Raw genomic sequence first — 21,669 nt, forward strand, 5'->3', positions numbered from 1 at the left:
AGGAGCTTGAGGCACTTTTAGTTATTATTTAGCACCATTTCTTGAACAGAGAAATGGGTTCACAGGAGTCTCATTATTATTCTTCACAGTTTCTCTCCCTCTCTCTCTCTCTCTCTCTCTCTGGATACACACAGGCACACATGCACAATGTTGTGCAGTCATACTATATATAGATAATTATATATAATATATTCATATATATAATTCTTTGATATATCTGTCAGAAGATACATTAAAAAGAAACAGAAAATGCAAAAAAAAAAAAAAAAAGTTCCATCGATTTCCTCCCACCTCCATAGGAAGGTAGCACAAATGCCCTCAGGGTGGGAGGGAGGCCCCACGGGGCTCAGGTGCAGTTCCCTGACGCCCTGGTTGGCACCTTCACGCGGCCCCTCCAGCTAGTCTGCAAGCTCCCAGAAGGCTGGTGCCATCCCTGGGAAAACAGTGCTTGCTCCACACATGGGTTCGATGAATAAATGAATATGTCAATATTAATCCACAGCCTCTCCCCAGATCCCACTAGCTGTGGTCCCTTGTGCTCCCACCAATTCCTTACACAACCTGGAGGCCACCTTCTCTCTTCCATCCTTATTACAAGTCGAGAGTCGGCTCCTGCTGCGTCCCTGCTGAGCTTGCTGCTTTCTGCCTCCATCATCCCCGCTTCCTAAGCCCTCTGCCCTGGGGCCAGCCAGGCGCGGGCCTTCCCCGGCTTCCCTGGCCTGCTGGACTGCTCAGCACTTGGGGGTCTCTGCTCCAACCCTTCACCTCTGTTGGCTGTCCTGGCCACTGCTGGCTTGGGCCTGGGCCCTCTCTCTGTGCACCTGCTTTGGTCCTCACCTGTATCTAGAACGAGCTTATGTGCCGTCTGGTCTCATCATGCACCCCTCAAGGGGAGACGCTGAACAAGCAGGTGTGTGACACGTGGTAACTGGACAAAAAGCTGGCAGTGCTGGGGACTGGGTGCTCCACCCAGACTCCTGGGCTTCTAAGCCTGCTTTGACACGCCATTTCTCTACTGACCACATCCAGCAGGGCACCAGTCTGCAAGTCCTCTAACACACAGCCCTGGGCTGAGGACCTGGCTCATAATCCCTTCTGTTCTCACTCAGTGCTCCTCTGTGCTCCTGTGTCTTTAGTGTGCTCCACCCAGGGGAGGGTCCTGGGCACCCAGCTCTCAGAGGCTGCCTCACGGAGGTGGTCCTGCAACTCTTGAAGGCCCAGACAGGAGATAGGACCAAGTCCACAGTATAAAATGGCACCTCTCAGAATCCCATAATCCCCATATGGGATGGACAGCAGGGTCCAAAAGAGGCGTGGTCATTCTCCCAGAAATCATTGCAAGTCACAAAGGTTGAACACACTCCTGCCAGTGGTGTCCACGGGCACCGCCTTGCTCACCCAGTCCTGGTGGGCTCACGGCCTCCAGGTCTTGGTGCCTCCTGATTCCTCCTGCTTGGGCATCACCCTCCCATCCCTCACTACTGGGGCTTCTTTTTGCTTCTTAGCTTCTGATTGAGCTAAGATACTCCGTCTCACCCTTACACTCCCTTGTTCAAGCACTTCCAGGTTCCTCAGTCACCTCCTGATGTGGCTGACACACAACCACACATACACACACACACTGAACACTTAGGAGGTCCTACAGCTTCTCATAGCCTCTGCTGGGAACTGGCAGGCACAAAGAGAAGAGAGCATGGTCCACACGCCTCCACCTATCAGGAGAAGCCTGGGCTCCAGGGATCTTGCCCATATTTCTGACTGGATCCTACCTGTCCCCTCCACACAGCTCTGCACCCGCCCCAGTGGATCATTCGCTGTCTGAGACACCCAAGCCTACCACCCCTGTCTGTCCTCACTGATTGCCGTTGAAATCCTTCAAGGCCCAGCAAGCCCAGCAAGGGACAGTTCCAGCAAGCCCTCCCTTGGTAATCGCATCAGAAGCCTTGAGTCTGGTGGAGAAAGTGCAGAGCCTGCTCCACTCAGGCCACCGGTTCCTTTCCTGTCACCCCGTGAGTGTGCGTCTGTGCTGCCTCCCAGGGCCTCATTCCTCAAGGGCAGGAGCTCTGTTGTTAATTCCTCTGATCTCACAGGGCTGAGCATGCTCACGGGCCTGACAGAAAGCTGAGAGCTGAGAACAGACTGCACGTTTGCCTTTCTGAAGGTTCCACAATGCACCTGGGGAGGGTTGAGAGTGGGAATGTGGCCAGCTGCCACTCCACTCCAAGGATCAACAGCACAGAGACCCCAGGTATGTTTCCAGGCAAAACTGGATATCCCGGGACATACCAGTCTCTGTGTGGACAAAGCAGGAGGCAGGACAAACTAGAAGTCATAGCTGAAGTCAGCAGATGGCTGGTAATGAAGAAGATGAACGAATGCTGAGCTAACAGACAAGAGAGAGACCTTCAGTCTTGGGTGGCCTGGTGTAGGTAGCTTAACCTCTCCATCCCTTAGTGTCTGCCCTATTGGAAGGCAACCTGTCACAGAGGTTAGGAGCATGGATGTCAGAGTGAGAACTCTTGGGTTGAAATCCTAGCCTGGCTGCTTTCCTGTTGTGTGACCTTAACCAAGTTACTTGACTTCTTTGGCATTATGTTGTCATCTATAGAATGGGAATAACAAATAACCCCTGCCTGGATGGCGTGAAGTTTTTTCAAAACATTAATATAAGAGAAGCATTCAAACAATGCCATCTCATGTCCCAAACTGGAGGTGGCTTGGCTTACTGTGTGACCTCGTCCCATGTCCTAGAACACTGTTCTGTGGACAGACCTTCATGGAGCTGAGTGGAATGAATCTTGAGTAAAATAGACAGATCACTTTCTAGAAAGGTGGTGCCCAGCTACAGGCCTTTCAGAAAAGCTGAGGGAATATCCATTTCACTGAGTCACTGTTTGCCAGCAGGGCTGTTCTAATTGTCAAAAAAAAAAAAAAAAAAGGTAACTTGGAGTTTGTTTTTGATACCAGGGATTGAACCCAGTGGTGCTTAACCATTGAACCACATCCCCAGCCCCCTTTTGTTTATATATATATATATATATATATATATATATATATATATATATATATATATATTTTTTTTTTTTTTTTTTTTATTTAGAGACAGGGTCTTGCTGAGTTGTTTAGGGCTTTGCTAAAGTTGCTGAGACTGGTTTTGGACTCGTGACCTTCCTGCCTCAGCCTCCCAAGTCACTGGGATTACAGGAATGAGCCACCGTGCCCCGCCACCTTGGAGTTTTAAAGAGTTTTTCCACTTGCAATAAGTTTCAGCTCTTTTTGGCACGTAAACTGGTCATTAGCTGTATTTGTGAACGACCACTTCCTCTTCCCTTTCCTGCCCTGAGGTGTAGGGCTCTTTAGTCTAGGGAAGCTCTTCTCCTAGCATTAATACATGAATTTTATTTTGCCATATGTACTGCAAATATGCACATATGTTTTTAAAATCCCTTAAAAGTGAAAATTTCATTAAGAAACCTAGAATATTTAGTCCTCCCCTTTCCTCCCTCTTCTAGCATTTTATCCTAAGAAGATAATCAGAGTTTATTATCCAGAATGTTCACTCTCATGCCATTCATATTAGAAGAAATAGGAACTACCTAAAATATAATGTATTATGGTACATTAACATGAGTGGATATTATCCAATCATTAAAATGAGATTTTTCTAAGAATGATGAGCTCAAAGATAAAATGCTGTGTTAAAGGCAGCATAATATCCAAAATAATTTCGATTCTTTAAATTAAAAAATTACACATATGCTTTAAAAAAGTTTGCAAGAAGATACATCAAATATTCATATTAATAATATTAAATGTTAATAATATTAGAGTTATTTCTGAGTGGTAGAATTTTACTTTTCTGACTTTCTAAGTTTCCTATAATATATTAATTATCTTGTAACTAAGAGATTTACATACTTAGATCAGATCAGTCCCTCAGTTCTCAGCATGTCACAGAATTACCTGAACAGCTGCTGTGCCCCACACCCAGACTTTCTGAGTTGGTAGGTCCAGATGGGGCCTGGGGCCCTGCATTTCTAACAAGCTCCCCATCAATGGGACCAGCTTCTGCTGCTGGTTCAGGGAACACACTTTGAACACCATGGTTCTATAGTAAAGGTATTTCTCCTCCTGTGGCCTTATCTCCATCTAGATTGAGGAGATGACAAACATGAGCTTCTGATCTTTTTAATCTTTGAAGACGGATTGTTTCTACCTAGTGAGAAGAAACCAGGCCATCACCAGAACCCAACATGGGCGAGGCGCCATGCTGCCAGCCCCACGTTCCAGAAGAACTGCGTCCCATATGTTCCTTTCCTGAATCCACAGTGCATCTCCCCTTCTTTCTCATTTTTCTGACCAAGTGAACCTGAAGTAAGGGGGGCTTTCTCATTTTGAATTAATTCTCTTTTGTGACTGAACATAACTCTGGGAGGATCTCAGCACCTTGCTTAGGTCCATTATAGGTGCCTGGGACAGGCGAATGGTTTGCTTGGGTCCCTCCTGATCTCTAGGGAGTGTCATGGGCTCAAAGGAACCCTCACGAATCTTGCATTCTTGTGTGAAGACATATAAAAACACATGAGTATAATAATGATCTCCTTGATGGGGATGCATGCTCTGGAAGAAATAAAATAGGAATAAAATTGCAGGTGACTTGGGGTTGGGGAGCTACTCTATTTGGGGGCTCAGAGAAGGCCGCTGAGTCTAAGTGTATTAATCCTAAGTGAGTCAAAGGGATAGACTGGGCAGACTGCGGAGGGTCCCTAGACTGGCATTTCTCAAATTGCCATGTGCACACAGCCCAGGGATTTTTCAGATCTAGGGTGGAACCTGAGATGCAGTAATTCCAACATGCTTCCAGGTGGGGTCCAAGCTGTTGGTCCCCAAGGATGTCCCTGTCTGAGCGGTAAGACTTTATAGTCTGCAGTGAAGAACTGGGAATTCAATCTAATCACAATGGGAAAACATTCAGGGGTTTGAAGCAGGAAGTGATAGTTCCTATTTGTGTTTTAAAAGATGATTCTGGGGAGAATGTGTGGGAGGCTCTGAGCAGAAGTAGGGACATCAGAGTTCAGCAGCAGCCGGGGGTGCCAGCCCCCTGGGGGCGGCAGTGGAGGTGGAGGAGGCCGCCAGGTCCAGGGTGCATGTTTGAACAGGGGCTGGCAGGACAAACTGAGGGACCGGATGCTGCGGAAGCAGAAAGGATGGGGCGAAAGACTCCAAGCTGTCATGCGCCCACCAGGCATGTCTACACAACCCCAGAGAAGGGGCAGGATCGTGCTGACTCCTGCTTCTGAGCTCCCAGGTGGCTTTTTTTGCATCATGCACATGATGCCAAATCAGAGTCCCAGGCCTTTCTGGACTTGCCTCCAGATGGTTCTGAGAAGAAACATACTCCCTTCCCTGGAGTACCTGCCCTGATAGGAGGGAGCAGGGCATGAGGGCTCTGGGGACCCAGGAGAGTCAGTGGGCACCACAGGAGCCTCTGCCAGACTCTCCCAGTCTCAGAAGGCAGTCACTCTGCACGCTGCTCCCATGCTTCCTGCAGAGCTATGTGCTGTTCTTCCCTGTCTTGCTCCTCTGAAAAGAGAGCTGTCCCTCAGAGACAGATCCAGGCCTTCAGCTGGCCATGACCCAGCAATGGTAGGTGGAAAAGAAGGAGGTGGACCATCCATCTGGTGGCAAAATTATGACATAAATGGCTCTCAGACATCTGTGTTCTTTTTCCTGGGCAACCTGTGTCCCTCTGCTGTCACCAGAGTCAGGGGACAGGTGACCTTCCCAGCTGCTCTTGTTGTGTGCCTTGAGCCTTCTTAACTCTTTTGCTTTTGAAGGCTGGTCTAATGATATGTTTCATTTTAAAAATATACTTATCGTATCACACTATTAAAGGCAATTTAACGGATGTGCTCCCTAGAACCTCACCTCCCTCCCTTTTAAATACACCTAGTTCCGCTTCTTGGCTCCCTCGGAGCCTCCCATTTACATACACTGAGTCACAGTGGCTCTAGCAGGGTGTTGCCCTCGTGCAAATGGGGCTGTGGACTTCGCTGTGTGTGGAACTGATGGGCAGATTCTCATGGAGAGTCTTGGACTCAGTGGACACTGGGGATGGACAGAAGCAAGATGATAAGACCAGTGGTGTAACCCCCACTGGGCCTGAGAGTTGGGTTTGTATCAAGAAGTAAAGACTTGGGAGAGAGACTGAGGACTGTGGGGCCCTGGGCCCTGATGGCAGATGGGCTGCAAAGGGAAGGTGAGTGCTGTGCTGGGTGCAAGCGGCTCTGGTGTGCAGCAAGCTCAGGCGGCCTGGAGTGGGGACCCCTAGATGCAGAGGCTGAGGAGTTAACATCAGAGCTGACCGGTGCCTGGGGCCTGTGAGAGGCTGCGGTCCTGGTGACTTGCAGCAGTAACAGGTTTCCTGCTGGTGCAGGGAGGTGGTGCCAGGCTCCTGCAGCTGGGCAAGCCGAGCTCGAGCCATTGCAGTTGGTTCTTAATGTTTCTGTGACCGATATCCTGGAGACCGTGGAAACTGAGCTCTATTTGGACAGACGGCCATGCTAGCACAGAGCAGTGGAGGCCCAGCAGCATGGCCAGCATGATTTCCAGGCTGTTCCTTCTTAGCCAACAGAGCTTCACAACCCTGCCCCACGTTTCCGGGCAGTGTCTGGATATGTCCCTTGGATGGTGTATGACACTGAACCGAGCAATCAGTTGACAGTACCATTCTCCTATTTTGGTCTACATGGACAGTTACTAATTTTTTTTTCTCTTTCATTATAAGGATGGAGTGGTTGTTTTATCTTTATGGGAACAGAGCTGCTAGAGCCAGCGTGTGGGAGGCGGAGGGCGGAGACGAGATATTCTATCCTGCCGGTGAGCAAGCGCCCTGTGTCAGGGGCCTCTCAGCTAGCGAGCCATTAAACCATGGTGCCTCGTGGTGACAGCCACTGCAGCGAGAAGACCCAGAGCAGCTGGATCACAGGGATTAGGCTGACTTCACACATTACAACACGCTCCATGAAATATCTGAAATGGGCAGTGAAGTTCAAGGGGTGGAGCTGGGGCAGGGGGCATGCCAAGGGCGAGAGGAGGGTTATGGGAACCAGAGGCCCAGTGGATACGAATAAGATTTCCCTGGGTTGGTGGCTGTGGAAGGGCCGGGTGTGTTGCAGAATCCTGGTCCAGCTGTGCATACAATCCACCCCACGGGAAGAAGGCTGCCCACGCCTGAGCTCCTGAGCCTTATACAGGCTGCAGAGAGTATACAGATGAGCCACCGGGGTAGTTGCCAGGAGCAAGGTTAGTGGTCAGCTGTCAGTTCAGGACAGCCCCCAAGTGTTGTCTCCACTGGAAAATATCACTTGGTCCTAAGTGACTTCCTTCCAGGGACCATCCACATTCAAGGACTGCAGGGGGCATCCGAGGCACTGTAAAGGCCTGGGCATTTTGACCCAACTTGGAAGAAACTTGAAGGGTCATTTCAGGTCCAAAGGTCCCCATGGGGCTGGCTAAGACTGCGGGGCTGTCTTTATTGTGGCTTCTCCCTCCACCCCTCCTGCTGGCTCCCCCTGCTCCACGCAGGAGTCCATCCCTCAAATATCCTGCACATCAAACTGCTTCCTAGTCGGTTGTCCAGAGAACAGGAAATACAATAGTGAAAAAGAATCCACACAGCAACACTCAAGGTTAATTCTGTGGCTCATTCTCCAAGCACGGAAAGAAAGGATAGAAGTAAGTGCTTCAAGATGCATCCTTAAAATATAGCTCTCCCTAGGAAGGTTTATGGAAGTTCATATTAATGAATTTGTAAGACAATACATGTAGATTGTATTGTTGATTAATACCAAGAGTTGTTTCTTTCATATTTGGGGTATAATGCTCCGCTCTGGGGTCGCTGATGGACAGGTATGATGTAGCCTGGGGACAGTGAGATGCTTTCTTCCCTGCAGGGCTCAACTAGCAAAGAAAAATGCCAATTAAGGCAAAGCTGTCTGCAAGGAATCATTTCAGTTGTCACGTTAACCCCATGACCTGGGGATCACAGGGTAGGTACCACCGCCTTAACTCTCCGGGCACTCTGGGCCCCTTTAATTGGCATCAGTTACTTTGGGGCAAGGTGACCTCTACCTAGACATGTCAAATTCTCCTGACTGATGAAAAAGATGAGCAAAGCCAGCAGTCTGTCCTGGCTGTGACCAGAGGGCAGCCTGTGTGGGAGGAGTGGGAGTAGGTGTCCATGTGGACACAGGGCACGTAGACCTTCACCCACTGCTAACAGCACAGGCTGGAATAGACTCTGTGCCACAGTCCCCAGAGCCAAACCAAATGCAGCCAACCACGCTTGAGAACCGTGGTGTTCTGTTGTCAATTCCTTTTTCAGATGCATTCATAACTGAATTACTGTTTATCATGTTATTGATAAAATTAATCATCACTGTGGAGGAGCCAGCTGGGTCGGGGTGGGTGATCCCACATGGCCACCCTGCAGTCCTGGCCTGTGTGAGGACCACAAGGGCCTTTGGACACAGTAATGCAGGGCGTTTGGGGGTGGTGGCTGGATGATCCCAGGATCCTGGGATGAAGGCCAGGCACTTACACTCAGATGGCCGATACCTGGGGATCCTCTTGGGATACTGGTTGGCATTTTTGTTTTGGTATCAATTAAGTGCTGTCTGAGCCAGCCCCAGAGTCTCCAGTTCCTCAAACAGCAGGAGAGGGTGAGAAAATAGGACAACGAAGATAAATTTTTGGGAAACAGGAGGAGTTTTAACATTAATTGGGAAGAAGGCCCCTGACCTGTGCCCTCTCCCAGTGACTTTGGGAGCAGCAGTAGCCAATATGGGGAAGACCAGGAGGGAATCTAGGAGCAGGCCAGGGTGGGCTATGATTGCTCTTCTGCACTCACATATTAATCAGTGGTGGCAGAAGAAATGTCAAGGTCATGAGCAGAACTGGAGAGTCACAAGGGGAAGGGGGTTGGGGCTTAGAGATGTGTTGCATGGGAGAGAGCTCTGAGTCAAAAACTATTTTCAAAATTAAGGTTACAATGTCACAGATACGTTGCATAATTTATCTTTTGAATCCTCTCCTCAGCTGGGAGGGCGGCAAGGATTATTCCACTGTACAAATAAATACCATGAGACTTGGATGTTCTAAGAAGTCCACGGTGACTCAGTTAGAAAGTGGACGATCTGAGACTGGAACTCAGGTCCAAGTGGACTTACACCCAGTACCAACCTCCTGCCAGCCACAGAAGCCAGGGAGATGGGGCTTGTACTCTTGAGTCTCTGCCACCGACTTGCTAGGGAACCACCTGAATAGGGTGCGTGGAGAGTCCTCTATGCCATGATGTGAGCCACCATTCAAAAGCAACCTCTTTAGGGATTCTTCTAACCCTAGAGCCACTAGGGAAGGATGACAGGACAGTGATTGTACTGGCTATAGTGATACAATGGCTGGTGAGGCACTCAAACATCTTGGCAAGTGTGGCCTTGGCAGTCAAGCAGACCCATATTCTGACTCCACTGTACACAGGGCAAGAACTTCTGGACCAGGAGGGTTTCTGATACCCTCACGTTGCTTGCCTTGCCTTCATCGGAGAGCCCCATGCACTAGGGAACCCAGGGCAGCAGCGCTTGCCCAGGCAGCCCCACGAGACACTGTCCGGCAGATGTCCATCTGGTGTGAGTGGCTGCGCTGTGGTAGCCCACCGTGCAATCTAAGAATGTGTGGCATTGTGAAACTCTCTCCCTAGGGTGCCGTGGGCAAGCAACTTCAGAAGGGCCCTGCCAAGGGAAGGGAAATCAGCGTGCAGGTGGCAGACAGGTGGCAGAGCCACTGCAGGAACACGTGAGCACCTCCGATCAGACTTTTGGAAGCTGTGCACATTTGGTCAAGACTATTCTTTGACAATATGTCATTTTTATCATGTTTGATCTCTACAAGGCATATAATTTCAGAAGTTCATATAATGGTGTTTTCTATTTCCTTTATTACATCTCATGCTGATTCTCCCCTCCCCCATATTGTTACCTTTTCTTGATTTCTGGTTCTAATTGCTTCAAAAACTCTATTATAAGACAATTCTTTACCACAACTTCATCTAAGAGCGGGCCAGGATTTTGTCATAGGCAGATCTAAGGAGTTTCTGATTAAATAGATCAGAGGAACTCTGCCTTTAACATACCCTCTAACCCCCTGAGACTTAAAGACAGCCAGGTGCCCCTCCCCTCTGTCTGAATCAGAGCAGTGCTCAGAGCCCAGGCCTGGACAGTGACCACCAGTGGCTCCTGAATCCAATCACCTGAAACCAATTGTGGTCTTAAGCCTTCCCTGTTATCCAAAATCAACTTATTTTCAAAATTCCGGGGGAGATCCTATCTTTAGGAAAGCTCTCATTAGCTTCATGATGCTCAGGGACACCCGCTTGAAATGGGTCACCGTGACCAATCCTGGTTTGTCGTGTGAAATTGCAAATGCACATTTACATTGCTCTGGGGTCCAGGGAAGCCTCTGAGGGTGGGTGTGAGACAGGAGCGAGGAAAGAGTCGCTCCATGCCTGGTGGGAGCGAGTCTCCCAGAGCGGCTCCAGGACGGACCTAACCTGGCCAGCCCCAGGCAGGAGGGAAGGGGACTTCTACTCTCCTGGCTGGACACAGGTCAGAGTGACCACCGGCAGCCTTAGGACAGGGCAGAAGGCGGAGTTAGCAAGGGAAAAAGAAAGAGCAGGAGGAAAAGGAGATGGGGGGTGGGGGGGGTGGGAAAGATCTAGAAGGGAAAGCAGGGGAGGAAGGCGAGAATGGCTTCACAAAGGTGCAGGCTGCACGCACTAAGATGCGCAGCGGGCCAGGCACTGACGAGTTCTCCCCTCAGTCTTCTGAGGCTTCGTGCCCATTTTACACAGCGCAGAGAGGCTAAGTACTGAGGCCAACATCAGAGCCTATAAACGACCGGACACACTGGAACCAGGACATAACTGCACAGTCTGTGTGATAAGACTTCCATGTGGGGACTACTCAGAGCACCTCTCTGAGGCCTCCCGGACCCCGTGGGCCACAATTCGTCTGGCACTCCTTCTGTGTCATTCATCTGGGGGGTGGGACCACAGACCCTTGCTTCCTTCTGGTCTTACCTGGCTAAACAGATGACAGTCCTTCAGAAGGGAGGGGGGACCTGTGTGTCCTGCTGGGCCAGCAGGGCCCTGGTGCGCAGGTTAGGTGCTTCTCTGCCCTTGCTGATCAGGCATCTCCTGGGACAGCCCTGGCCATTGGGGAAGGTCCAATGGGCCAACATTTCTCTTCCAAGGGCCCCATCTGTCCCTCCTTGGCTCCTTACAAGAGAGCCCACTTGGCCTTTCATCGCAGCAGGAACTCTGGGTTTGGCTGATATCCTGCCCCTCTCCCCCGCCTGCATCTGCAGAGCTCACTCCTGTGTTATTGGAAAAGCTTCCAAGAGCTGGAGGCCAGATCCACTCAACACGCCACTGGAGTGTGTGTGGGCGGGGGGAAGTGGGGAAGCTGCCCCCCAGCAGGAGACCAGAGGGAGAACCAGGCAGCCGACTGGAGCATCCCACAACTGTGTGTCCACCAGAGCTGGGGCAGAGGCCACCCAACGACACCAAGGGGCACCCTCTCCAGGGCCTGAGCCATCTGGAGTAGCCACTAGTGCCATTTATCCTCCAACCTGCCCAGGTCACACCCAGTATTTGTTACCTCAAAGAAGCCCAGTGCTTATGAGGAGGGGGACCTTTCTGCCTGCTTGAGTATCAGCCACCTGTTTCAGTCCTGTTTGTCCTTTCAACAGCCTCTGCATCTTCCTGCCATATGTGACAAAGTGACTGTCCTCCCTAGAGTACCCTCACTGCATGAGGTTGATCCTGTGCACAGGCCTCATGAGCAGCTTCCACATCGTGTGATCAGAGTTTGAGGGGGTCTACTTCCCACTTCCAGCATAGACAGCAGGTTCCACGCTGCCCAGGGGGACTGTTCACTTTCTCCTTGTGCCTGATTCCCACCATTAGGAACATGCAGGGAACAAGTTCCCTGTTGCAAACTCGAATACCCTGTGCATGGCTGGCGTCTCCCACCTGTAGGTGAACCAGTGTATAGCTGGCTTTTTCCTAAACCAGGTGGGATCCTTAGAATCAGGGGATGAAATGAAAACTTGGAAGAAGTGCCAAGAGTTTATAGGTGGCAGCTCAGGGGGTGGTGGTGCTGGGAGACAAAATGATTCCTGGGTGGGTGGGCCCAGTGGGCTGGGGGATGTGAGCAATGGAAGAAAAACAGGAAAAACACTTTTTTGTAAATGCCTGTTCCCTGTCCCCTCACCTGGCTAGAACCCTGAAGTTTAGAATTTAGGCATTTGCTGAGGACACACACACACACACACCCACCCCACAGAAAGTCCAGAGGAAAGTACAGATTGCCCAGAAAACTGCCCCAAACATGTTCCTTTCAAAGCTGCCAACTGGGAGGCCTCTTGATCAGCTGGAGGCAGATCAAGCCCATTTCCTTTTATTGCAACTTCCACCCTTCTAGAATTTCTCCCTCCTGCAGGTCCAGGCCACAGAGACATTAATCCCTATTCAAATGAACCCTCATGTTCTTCAATTGCACGCGTGCGCACACAGAGACACACACACACACACACACAATCTCAAAACACTCCAAAGCAGCAGCTCTAATGTAATCTTGTGTACACTCGCCAGGAAGGGAGGGAGAGGGCTCTGGGCATCTGCGTGGAGGCCAGCCTCAAGTTTCCTCACCTGGCCTCTCTCTTGTTGGAAGGCAGAAATGCGACCCTTCCTTCCCTCCTCCCCCCTGGCCCTCCCTCCAGCAGCTTTAATAAACACTGATTATTTCAGTCCCCAGAGCACAGCTGTCCTGTGAATTGTCCAGTCAGGGTTATGGGGTGGGAGCCAAGGCTGGAGCGTGGAGTTCAGATCTCCAATCAACCCGCCCTCCCCTCCCTTCCTCCGCCTGCCTGCTCCTAGCAGGTGGGAGTTGAGGGGGAAGGCATGTCTCTGGCTGAGACTGGGGATGACAGAAGCACTTTCTGAACGCCTGAGGAGGGCCAAGCCCCAGCGGGGGAGGGTGGGGAGTGGACCTGGCAGGCAGGGCTGGAGGTGGAGTGCCCACTGCACGACCTACCTAGGAGAATCAGGCGGAAGACCCTCCTTCATCCAAATCAAGGAGCCCTGAAATCGCACCTCTGGGGATGAGCCTCAGGCTGCTTCTCTGCCTGAAACGTGCCGGTACATTATTTGAGGGAGGAACAGCTTTAGTCAACTTGTTCTCTATAGGAGGTGTTTGGGAAATGTCGCTCTGGGCTGCCACCAGGCAGAGAAATAGAAGGAAGCAGTGAAAAACTCTGGGGGCCTCAAGGGAAGTGGGCAGGAGTGGGGAGAGGAAGTGGTACTAGGGCAAATCTGACCTCTCATGGTTGTGCAGGCCACCAGCCAGGGCAGCAGCCACAGACGGTCTGGTCCTTGCCCTCAAAGAACACAACTCTTGTCACCTAAGTGCACTTGTGTCGAATTATTTTCAGCACCAGTAGCCCCCTTTTAGGAGATCAGAACCCCCAGAAATGAATCAGCTTAGTGGAAACCCTTTGGAGAATTCCAGTCTGACATATTCCTCATTCAAGAAAGGTGAAGGAGGGTCAGCCTGTGTTCGGAGACTTCACCACAGTCACCTGCCTGGGAGAGTTGACTGCATTCCTTCCAGGGCAAGCCCCTGTAATCTTTCAAAAGGACTCACAGGTGATCGGTTGCCATGCATATGTTTAGGAACTGCTAGACTCAGCACTAGCTTGTAGGTGAAGAGTCCATTGGTAGCAGAACCAGGTCCAGGATGCTCTTGGGTCATACAGACCAATTCTATTACAAGGAACTACTGGCACTGAGGTTTGGTTCTACAGAACACGAAGCCACAGAACAGCTAACAATAGGACATTAGCATGTCCAGATGAAAGGGTTTTTATAATCTTTGGTGGTTTTAAAACAAGGTGAGTTCCCCTATCCACTTGGCTCCAAGTTGTCTCTGTTTACTGTTGGCCCCATAAAAATGGCATAAACTTATTCCACTGCAGATCAGGAATACCAGGGGGAACAGAGGCCCCCCCAGCCACACAAAGTAATTGCCTGTGGAAACTTAAAGAAAAAACTCAGTCTAGAGCTCAAGGAAATATCTGGGTAGGTGGAAGTCTCCAGAGGCCCAAAGGACTCTCACCACAGCTATGGTAAACACGACTGAGTCGATTCCAGAATACCTCCTGGGTACTGCTGCCGTGTGCATACAAACCCGCAGAAAATAGGATGGCTACAATGAAAAAGACATTATCAACAAGTGCTGGCAAGGATATGGTGAAGATGGAGTCTTCGTACACTACTGGTGGAAACGTACAACGGTGCAGCCACTTTGAAAATCAACCTCATAATATCCAAAAGGTAGAGTTACCATATGACCTGGCAATTCCACTCCTTGGCATAAACCCAAGAGAAATGAGACCTATTTCCAAACAAAAACCTTGCACACAGATGTTCAGAGCAGCATTATTTACAAAAGCCAAAGTTGGAAATAACCCCAGTATTCACCAAATGGCAAATGAATAAATACAATGTGGTTTATCTATACAAGGAACACTCTTCAGCAATAGGACCTGAAGGACTGAGCTGCATTATGAGGTGGATGACTCTGGAAAGCATTATGATAGTTGAAAGAAGTCCATGACAAAAAGCCACACGTTATGTCCTTCCATTTGTATGAAATGTCTGGAATAGGCAATGTAATAGAGAATATAGATAATTGCTGGACTGGGGGTGGGTAAGGGCTTGGGGTGAATAGGTCGTGACTCCAAACAGGTACAAGGGGTTCTTTTTGGTGTGACAAAAATACTCTTAGGGGGCTGGGGAGATAGCTCAGTCGGTAAAGTGAACCCAAGGCCCTGGGTTCAATCCCCAGCACTGCAAAAAAAAAACCTCTTAATATGATTATGGCAACAGATGCACACCTGCAAATATACTAAAAACCACGGAATTGTCTACTTTAAATGGGTCAATTGTATGGCAAGTGAATGACATCTCAAGAAAGCTGTTATTAAAAACACAAAAATAAGGGGCTGGAGATAGAACTTAGTTGGTAGAGGGCTTGCCTTGCATGCATAAGGCCCTGGGTTCAATCCCCAGCACCACAAAAAAACAAACAAACTAAAACAACAATCCTTAGAGAAGGTCCTGTTATTTAGGTCCTGCTTACTAGAGGCAATTCCTGCTAGGATTTCCTGGGGCTAGAAGAAGGCAGGTGTCAACAAGAGCTGAAACCACTGTCACCTCTCCAGTGGACTTTATCAGTTACTTCACAAAGACCAGTGGGCCAATCTGTTATCTCCAGAAACAACTGAACGGAATTATCAGCCAGAGTCCATAGCCAATAAAACAAAAAAAAAGGACAAGAGCCTTGGGTGAGTGTGTGCACACATGTGTGCAGGCCACACAGTTTACCCTGAAGGTCAAGTCCAGTTATACGAATCATTCCAGAGGGCCACGTGTTCACCTGCATCTGTTCTGTATCTAATCTGACAAGACCGGCAGAGATTGTGTGCCATCTTCTGTAAGTTTGGAGTCTCCGAGTGGCTCTGCTCAATTTGTCCAGTGAATGAACTCACTTATTAACTGATGGATTATAGCCTCCGAGGGTTCCTGTCCCAGAGGGGCAGGCCGCGGCCAGGCAAGCGCTCCTGCTCTGTGCTCTCTGAGCACACAGGCCATGCTGCTCTTGGGGAACAGCTCTGATCCCGTGGGAGAGCTTCCTTCTCCCTCCTGCACAGTGGAAGGAGGTGCATGGGGGAGCGTGCGGTGGAAGGAGGCCCCACTTTGGCAGATCCCCTTCGGAGCAAGGCCAGGATGCAGGGCTCTTCCAAACGGAACAAAAGCAAGTGCCACAGAAGACAGCAAGCATTCCTCTTTATCTAAACACAGGATCGAGATGTGCAGAGGGAAAGTGAAATTATGCTTCAATTGTGAATGTCATCCACTGAAGATAAACTCTCCCTTCAAAGGAATTACTCATCACACTCTATCATGGTACCTCGGGGTCGATCAGTATTCAGATTTATTAAGCAATGACATACTGAATGTATGATATCAAGGACCCATTTCATCACCCCATTCCCGAAGCTCTTATTTATTTATTTATTTTTTTGCTTAGTCATGAGAAGTTTAGCAAGTTACAAATCAAAACAAAAACTAACAAGCATGCACCACACACACACCACAAAAAATGGGAGGCAAAAGCTTTGCATGGAAGTTGCTCCGAGGCGGGTGGCTTCAGAAAGGAAAAACATGATCTCTGACTAATATGAAGGAGACTCCAAATTGCTCTTGGCAACAATCTCTCCACCCGATTCCCCTCCCTCTATTCATCTCCGTGGTTCCCAGCCAAAGGAAAATAAACTGAACAGCCCTCTCCCTGGCCCAGCCTGTAGGTCTGCACGGGCTGAGCAAACAAATATCCCTATGCAATTATACACCTGTGTCATTGCTGTAAACACGGGACAGCCAGGCGGGTGCTCTCGCCCTTATCAAGTTGATCATCTCAGTATTAGGAGAAAATGCCTTTATTCTGTCAGCATGACATCAAAATGGAATGCACTTGTGACCTCAAGTTCAAGAATTTTTTTTCTTTTCCTTTTTCTTTTTAAGGAAAGGAAGAAGAAAGAAGGGAAAACTATCCTCCTGGATAGTTGGTGTCCCAGAGCATGACCCAGACAGGCAAGAACTCTGAGGTCGATTTATCAGGTCACTGTCCTCATGACAGAGATAGTTCATGTTAGAGATAGTTATCTCACACTATTACACCACTTGAGATGGAAGGAGAGTTAAGCGGCCAGATGTCCTGGAATATTTATGGCTGCTCCATCTCAAACATTCCTCTGACACCGTTCTATTAGGACAGATATGTCCAGTCAGCTAAAACAGAGAGGGCCTGGAGTGTGGGGAAATGGCACTGTCAATGCAGGGCTGAGCAGGTGGAGTGGTCTTTTCGGTTGAGTCCTGAACTTCCCTGGCAGGCCAGCATATGCTGTTCTAAGAATCATGGTTGGTCGCAGGTGGGGCTCTAGTCCTGGCTTTGCTCCCGACAAGTCCTATAGGGGCTTGAAGCCCCACAGAAGTCCAGAGTGTGTGGGACACACCATCCTGGCCATTGAGGAACTTGGCGGGTGATCAGGAAGGGGACACCCTAGGTCCATTTTCAGCTCTGCAGGCGTTGCTCCCAAGAGGGGCCAATCCTTTCCCAGGCTGCACAGGTCTCTTGTCACTTCCAGCTGGCATGTGCCAAAACTACAAACTCACTGCTCATTTTGGAACCTGCAACTGTAACCCTCAAACTGATCATATGAACAGCAGGGGCTCAAATGGCTTCCTGGACACTAGGAGCAGAGGCGGATTTTGCTGTGTGCACTCCACAGTGTCCCCTTGAGCTGGGGACAAGTCCTTGTAACTGCAGCATGGGGACAACTCCTCATTCCAACTTCCTCACCTCCTTCCCGGCTTCTTTGCCCCATCCCTCCTCTTTACCCAGGCAGAGGTGCCTAACCAAGCACTGCCTCACTCTGTCCTCTCAGTCCCAGGGAGGGATGTACATTTCTATCACTACTCCCCCGACAGAGGTCAGGGACCAGTGCTAATTTCTCTTATTGTTGAATGCTCAACGATTAATTAGCATGGCACCTGTAAGCACACGGTACACAATAGTTGTTTTGATTGATTGATTATAAAAAAATTAAGTTTCGAAAAGGCTAATCCCATGAGTAACTCATATTACTTTATATTGTTCTATAATTATACCAGAATAATTCCCATCTCCCTGCTTATGGTTTAAGAGTCTAAAAGATATGGGGTAATAATGAATAGCTTTGAATTCTGCCTGTCACTAAACTGTTGGATAGCTACTTAATCCTTTTGAGCCTCAGTTTCCTCATCTGCAGAGTGGGCTAATGATTCATATCTGACGGGGATGGAAGACTGGAGGAGATGATGTGTGCTGAGCAGCATCTGGCACACAGGATGTTGTCCCCAGGCGCCCTGCCCCTTGCCTGCCTCCTTCCCTCTCTGATTGATCTCCCAGCACTTCTTCAATAGGACAAACCTTATGTCCTGCAGCCTCCAGGCTTTGTGCTCTCTACGTCTTCCTCCTTCAAGTTCCTGCCACACTTACACCTAATTTTTGGAGATGCTGTGAAACTCTCCGGCCGCCAAGTGGGGCCAATCCTTTCCCAGGCTGCACAGGTCTCTTGTCACTTCTCAGATCCCAAAGTGGCTGTCCCAGCGAATGGTGGCAGGGCGGGCCCTCCTACTTGGTCCCCTCGCTTCCCTATGGCTGTACAATCTTATCCACCTGTGCTGGATGCCCCTTGGGATTGGGGCTCCAAGCCTGTGTACATATCTCTGCAGGGCTCAGAAGGAACTTGGTGGAATCCAGATTTATCAAGTTTGTTTGTTTGTTTATCGGGACTAGAGATTGAACCCAGAGGTGCTTTACTACTAGCTACACACCCACTCCTTTTACTTTTATTTTGAGACAGAATCTGGCTATTACTGAGGTTGGCCTCCAACTTTTGATCCTCCTGCCTCAGCCTTCCAAGTGGCCAGGGTTATGGTGCCCAGCAACTTTACCAAGTTCTGTAACTCAAGCTGAGAGCCACAGCACCCACTTGGCACAGGTGCCCCATGGTTCTGTGTAAGTGGCCCTGGTCTCCTATGCTGTCTAGCTTGTGATCTTGGGAAACTCACCTTGCCCTTTGGCCTTAGTCCCTTGCCTGTAAAATGGAATGGAAAAGGATGATGGTGGCTGCCCCAGACATGGTCCTTAGAGTGGGGGTGTGGAAGAGCTTAGGAAGTACCACCACACACGCTCCAGAATACCAAACCCATGGAGAGCGGCAGAGCTTGGGGGAGAAAGGGGATTTCTTTTCCTGTTCAGTTCAAGTTGGGCCTTAAGAGGACATGGTGGCAGCACCCAGGCTGCTTTCCTTTCCTAGGGGCTCCTAAGGCCTTTTTAGCCTGGAGTCTGGAGAGAATTTCACTGGGTGACGGCAGTGGGAGAAGGGGAGCTAAAACTTGAACCCGACAGGGCCTTTACCATCCCACCCCTTCCAAAAATTGATCTAATCCGGAGAAAACTGCCTGATTGCTTCAATCACTTCCTTTACATCGTCCAAATCCCGCGTTTCGCGGATTGGAAGTGGTCCGCCACTAGCTGGTGGAGGAACAGTGGGGACTGGGACTGGGGCTTCCTCCTGCGCAAAACCCGCACCAGCGGCTGAAGAGGGCATTCGCCCGCGGGCGCAGCCACAGCCCAGACCGCACCAGCAGGGTCAGAAACCAACTCCTGGGAGCCTTCACCACTGCGCGCCTGCACAAGCGCACAGGCCCCTGACACCGCACGCGGGGGTTGGGGTGGTGGGCAGATCTTTTTAGCTCCTTTCGCAGGTCGGCTCTGAGGCCGCTGCGCGGTCCGCAAGGACCCAGACCCTCGGGAGAGTGTCGCCCGCCCGGGTGCCCGCGGGGATCCGGGTACACGCCGCCGAGATCCCCCTTCCCTCCCCGCACTGGGCCGCCTCAGGCTTTTCAGGACTTCAGCTTGACTCGCCCGCCGCGGAGGAAGTTTTCCCAATCCACTCGCCCATGCCGGAGTGCAGGGAAGGCTCCAGCTGCGGTTCACACCGCGACTCGAGCCGGGGACCAGACGGGACTCCCTCCGGCGGAGCCTAGAGACTCCGGTCAATTCTGCCCGTCTCTGGATCATGGCTTCTGCCAAGTTGCGCTGGATTTTCTAACACCCCCCCTCCCCCAAGTTTTGCATCTGACATCTGACACTGGGGAGAATCGAGATGGGGTTTTGTTTTTTTTTTTTTTTTTTTTTTTGGGGGGGGGGGCGGTTATTTAACAATGTATATCCGCAACTGCTTTTAGGAGTCCCCTTACACTCTCTCGCTGTCCCCTCGCTCAGCGAGAGCCCGTCGGCACTAGCAAAGCGACCGGAGAGCGGCTGCGGAGCTCCAGGTTCTCTCCCGCGTTCCTCGGGGGCTGCGCGGCCCCGCGCCCCTGCCCCCGCTCGGGCGAGGTGGGGGCTCGCAATGTCTCGCGACTCCGCCACTCGCGAGCGCCGGCCCCAGCCGCCCCACGGTCCCCTCGAGGCGCCACCCTACCACAGGGTCTCCGCGGCGGGGAGAGGGAACGATCGCAGCGCCCAGAGGTGGGGGCCGCCAAGCGACGCCGGCCGAGCTCCCTCTGCCGCCCAGAAGGGCTGCCTCCCCACCGCCCGGCCGGGGCTCCCCGGAGCCCCGATCACAGCCCGGCTCAGGCTGAGGCCGCCGCAGACCCACCTGGCCGCCCCGGAGACGCCGCGCTGGTGCCCCGGCCGTGTCCTTAGCGCCGCCAGGGTCCGGGGCTGGGAATCCACGCGGCAGCGCTGCTCCGGGAGCCTGCCGCAGCCGGCGCGAGGTTGTCATTGATTCGCGCCGGGCGCGTTAAGCCATTCCAGGAGTGGTTTGGAGCGAGCACTCCCACCCCTCCCTCCAACCAGAAGTATTTGGCAGGCAGCCCCTTTCGTCCACCTGTACTGTTAAGCGCGGGACAAGGACCAATGTCACCGGTGGCGCTTTCTGCTTCACTTTATGACCCGTAAATTAAGCTCTTTGGGGGAAGGCAAAACAGAAACGAAAGCAGGAGGAGTTTTCCTTTTCCCTTCTTCTCTTTGGCTGCTGGCACTTCCCCCACCCCAAGAGTTCACAAAACGCGTTACCGTTTATCTCAAGGCAAAAGAAGCTTTTCAGATCATTGTTTTATTCAATTCTGGGTGTTTTCTTATATTTTTAGAAGTATTTTGTTTCCATTTGCCTGGAACCTGAGCCCAATAAAATGACTAGAATTATATGTTTTCTCCTTAAAGGGTCGTGATTGTAACTTAACACAGCAAACACTACAAGGATTTGTTACTATTCAAGTGACAAAAACAAAACAAAACGACAAAGTGCAGGTGGTGAGGACGGAATGCAGCTCCTGCCCACACAGGGTGACCTTGCAGGGCCTGGCCCAGGTGGGGTCACCAGGCCTGAAATGGGGGGTACCACTGCCACCTCTCTTCACCAAGCAACCCACACATCATACAGGGTGACTCAAATGGTAGCAAGAGGTTCCAGCCTTCCACATCCAAGGTGGGCCATCCATCCATCACTGAGAGTGTGGCCCAGCACCCTCTCTCAGTCTTTTCTTCAAACCACGCACCACACCCTATTTGAAAACTGCCAGCTGTGAGGCTCTGGCTGGCTGGCTCCACCAGGCCTCTTTCCCCTGGAACTGTCTGTTCACCTGGAGAAAATTGTCATTAACTCCTCAACGGCTGGCTGTTCTCAGAAAAGGAGGAGGAGCAGGGGAGAGATTCCTCCCTGCTGACCAGCTGCCCCTGTGCCCTGAATGAGTGCATACCACAGGAGACAGTGAGATGCTCAGCCTTCTGCCTCTGCCACATGTCCAGGGGCAGGCAAGGAGCCTTAAAGCACCTCAAAGCCAAATGTAAATTCCAAAGACTCGGTGGTCCCAGGACTGTGATCTGCAGAGCTTCTGAAACACAGTTCCCACTCAAGCATCTCCAACAGGTGCCC

The 21,669-nt window shown here is 50.7% G+C and overlaps 1 protein-coding gene across 4 annotated transcripts in view; it reads right to left on the bottom strand.

Moving 5' to 3' along the window:
- Positions 1-21,669, bottom strand: part of ZBTB7C (zinc finger and BTB domain containing 7C) — a 327,812-nt gene that overhangs the window by 73,190 nt on the left and 232,953 nt on the right. The window contains exon 1 of one of the 4 annotated variants that reach the window (XM_079108992.1): positions 20,392-20,916. The exons of the other annotated variants lie outside the window; for them this stretch is intronic. The gene's annotated coding sequence lies outside the window, so the exon portion shown is untranslated. Of the gene's footprint in view, positions 1-20,391; positions 20,917-21,669 lie in introns of those variants that run through there. 4 annotated transcript variants of the gene reach the window in all.

The sequence above is a fragment of the Sciurus vulgaris genome (assembly GCF_902686455.1).
Source record: "Sciurus vulgaris genome assembly, chromosome: 13".
Taxonomy (NCBI): Eukaryota; Metazoa; Chordata; class Mammalia; order Rodentia; family Sciuridae; genus Sciurus; species Sciurus vulgaris.